The sequence below is a fragment of the Mustela nigripes genome, chromosome 6 (genome assembly GCF_022355385.1).
Source record: "Mustela nigripes isolate SB6536 chromosome 6, MUSNIG.SB6536, whole genome shotgun sequence".
Classification (NCBI taxonomy): domain Eukaryota; kingdom Metazoa; phylum Chordata; class Mammalia; order Carnivora; family Mustelidae; genus Mustela; species Mustela nigripes.
Window position 1 is genome coordinate 143,023,626 of NC_081562.1, and position 4,087 is coordinate 143,027,712.

The 4,087-nt window shown below is 34.8% G+C and overlaps 1 pseudogene; it reads right to left on the bottom strand.

Annotated features, from left to right (window-relative positions):
- Positions 1 to 1,842: 1,842 nt before the first annotated feature.
- On the bottom strand, positions 1,843 to 1,928 carry LOC132020941 (U4 spliceosomal RNA; annotated as a pseudogene).
- Between the last annotated feature and the right edge of the window lie 2,159 nt (positions 1,929 to 4,087).

Consider the following 4,087-nt stretch of genomic DNA (forward strand, 5'->3'; position numbering starts at 1 on the left):
TCACATTTTATTCATCCATTTATTCATTCATATATTGACAGACATTATGGTTGTTTCCATATCTTGGCTATTGTGAATAATACTGTAATGAGCATGGGAGAATAGATATATTTTAAGATTATGGTTTCATTTCCTTTCAATATATACCCATAAGCGGAATTAATGAATCATATAGTTCTATTTTTAGTTTCTTGGGGAAACCCCATATTGTTTTCATTACTAGTTTTATCATTTTCATTCCTACCTACAATACAGAAGGGATTTTTGTTATCCACATCCTCTCTAGCATTTGTCATCCCTTGCTTTTTGAGTATAACCATCCTAACAAGTGCAAGGTGATATCTCATTGTGTTTTTGAATTATAGTTCCCTGATGATTAGTGATGTTGAGCACTTTTTTATGTTCCTATTGGCCATTTGCATTTCTAAAAAAATACTCATTCAGATCCTTTGGCCACTTTTTAGAAACAGTGTTGTATGAATTCTGTGTATATTTTGAATAATAATCCCTTATCAGATATGCAGTTTACAAATATCTTCTCCCATTTGGTAGGTTGCGTTTTCCTTTTGTTTCTGCTGTGCAGAAACATTTTCATTTGAAGTAGTCACATTTTTGGTATAAAATAGCGATCCAGGGGTGCCAGGGTTTCTCAGTGGGTTAAAACCTCTGCCTTTAGCTTGGGTCATGATCCTGGGGTGCTGGGATAGAGCCCTGCATAGGGCTCTCTGCTCAGCGGGGATCCTGCTTTCTCCTTTCTCTCTCTGCCTGCCTCTCTGCCTACTTGTGATCTCTGCCTACTTTCTCTCTCTGCCTGCCTCTCTGCCTACTAAATATTTATCTTATTTAAAGATAAATAAAATCTTTAAAAAAAAAATACAGATCCAGTATCACTCTTTGCATACCACTGTTCAGTTTTCCCAAAACTTTTTATTGAAGAGACTGTCCTTTCCCCCACTGCATATTCTTGGCTCCTTTGTTGAAAATTAATTCATCCTATCCATAGGTTTATTTTTGAATTCTTTATTATATTCCATTAATCTATGTTTCTGTTTTTATACCAATACCATAGTGTTTTAACTAGTATGGCTTTGAAATATTGCTTGAAGTTAGAATGTGTAATGCCTCTACCTTTGATCTTATTTCTTAAGATTGATTTGGCTAGTTAGGTTCCCATACAAGTAAGTCTTTGTAGTTTCAAACAAACTTTGGGATTTTTTTCCTATATCAGAAAAATACATTTGGGATTTTGATAAGGATTGCATTGAATCTGCAGATTACTTTGGGTAGAATAGACATTTTCACAATATTCATTTTTCTGATCCATGAGCATGGCATATCTTTCCATTCTTTCATGTCATCGAGGTCTTTTGGCTTTTAGTATACATGTCTTTCACATTCTTGATTGAATTTATTTATAGGTGTTTCATTCTTTTTGTTGCTGTTCTGAACTAGATTTTGATGCTCTATTTTTCAGGTCATAAGCATTGAACATTTTCTATTTTTTTGGAGAATTGGGCTCTTTATCATCATGAAATGAAGTCTTATCTGTTTGTAATTAATACAGCTACCCCCACGTTCTTCTAATTAATGTTAGCATGTTATATCTGTTTTCATCCTTTTACTTTTGATCTGTATGTCTTTATATTTAAAATGGGTTTTTTATAGAGAGCATGTAATTGAGGCTTGTTTTTCAATTAATTCTGAAAATTTCTTTTAGTGTATTTAGAAAATTGATATTTGAAGTTATTATTGATATAGAGGATTAATATCTATCATGTTTGTTATTGTTAATTGTTGCCCTTTTTTTTATCTTTTTATCTTTTGTTATTTTTATCTTCCACTGTTTGATTGTACTTGTAATTTTCAATTAGCAATAATCGCGCCTCGGATAAACCTCATTGGCTACGATACTGCCACTGCGCAAAGCTTGTACTTGTAATTTTAATTGAGAAATTCATATTATTCTATTTTCTCTCTTTTCTCAAAATATCAGTTATAGTTTAAAATAACTCTTTTTTTTAGTGGTTGCTCTAAAGTTTGCAATGCACATTTGCATTTAACCTAAATCTAATTTCAGATAACACTATTTCAGTTCAAGGATAGTTCAAGTGCCTTAAAATAATAAAAAATATTCTAATTCCTCCCTATTGACTTTTCTCTCATTGTTGTTATTCATTTCAATTAGACATAAGCATGTGCATATATGTTTACTATTATGTATGCATACACACACAGGAATATGCTGTCACTCTTATTTTGAATAGTTATCTATTGAATTGATTAAGAATGAGAAATAGAAATTTTTTGTTACGTTCACTTTTTCATTCCCTAGTGCTTTCTTTTAAAAAAATTTTTGTTTATTTACTTTAGATAAAGAGAGAGTATGTGTGTTCATAGGAACATGGGGGCAGGGGCAGAAAGAGGGAGAATCCCAAGCAGACTCCCCACTGAGCTTGGAGCCCAAAGTGGGGCTCAATTTCAAGACCCTGTGATTATGATCTGAGCTGAAATGAAGAGTTGGATGCTTGCCAACGGAACCACCTAGATGCCTCTCTAGTACTGTCATTACATATGTATTTCTGAGTTTCTGACCTTTATAATTTTCTTTCTTTGTTAAGAACTTCTTTAAACATTTCTTTCAAAAGAGATCTATTGGCAGTAAGTTCTACAATTTTTGTCTGAGAACTATTTTATTTTTTTGCAAGCTTTGTTAAAAGTTTATTTTCAATTTATTTTACTCTTCTTTCTGTTTTATTTATTTTTTAAAAATTTATTTTCAGCGTAACAGTATTCATTGTTTTTTTCACCACACCCAGTGCTCCATGCAATCCGTGCCCTCTATAATACCCACCACCTGGTTCCCCCAACCTCCCACCCCCCTGCCAATTCAAACTCCTCAGAATGTTTTTCAGAGTCCATAGTCTTTCATGATTCACCTCCCCTTCCAATTTCCCCCAACTCCCTTCTTCTTTCTAACTCCCCATGTCCTCCATGTTATTTGTTATGCTCCACAAATAAGTGAAACCATATGATAATTGACTCTCTCTGCTTGACTTATTTCACTCAGCATAATCTCTTCCAGTCCCGTCCATGTTGCTACAAAAGTTGGGTATTCATCCTTTCTGAAGAAGGCATAACACTCCATAGTGTATATGGACCATATCTTCCTTATCCATTCATCCATTGAAGGGCATCTTGGTTCTTTCCACAGTTTGGTAACTGTGGCCATTGCTGCTATAAACATTGGGGTACAGGTGGCCCTTCTTTCCACGACATCTGTATCTTTGGGGTAAATACCCAGGAGTGCAATGGCAGGGTCATAGGGAAGTTCTATTTTTAATTTCTTGAGGAATCCCCACACTATTCTCCAAAGAGGCTGCACCAACTTGCATTCCCACCAACAGTGGAAGAGGGTTCCCTTTCTCCACATCCCCTCCAACACATGTTGTTTCCTGTCTTGTTAATTTTGGCCATTCTAACTGGTATAAGGTGATATCTCAATGTGGTTTTAATTTGAATCTCCCTGAGGGCTAGTGATGATGAACATTTTTTCATGTGTCTGACAGCCATTTGTATGTCTTGATTGGAGAAGTGTCTCTCCATATCTTCTGCCCATTTTTTGATATGATTGTCTGTTTTGTGTGTGTTGAGTTTGAGGAGCTCATTATAGATCCTGGATATCAAACTTTTGTCTGTACTGTCATTTGCAAATATCTTCTCCCATTCCATGAGTTGCCTCTTTGTTTTCTTGACTGTTTCCTGTGCTGTGCAGAAGCTTTTGATCTTGATGAAGTCCCAAAAGTTTATTTTCACTTTTGTTTCCTTTGCCTTTGGAGACATATCTTGAAAGAACTTGCTGTGGCTGATATTGAAGAGATTACTGCCTATGTTCTCTTCTAGGATTCTGATGGATTCCTGTCTCACGTTGAGGTCTTTTATCCATTTTGAGTTTATCTTTGTGTACGGTGTAAGAGAATGGTCGAGTTTCATTCTTGTACATATAGCTGTCCAGTTTTCCCAGTACCATTTATTGAAGAGACTATCTTTTTTCCACTGTATATATTTTTCTGTTTTGTCGAAGATTAAT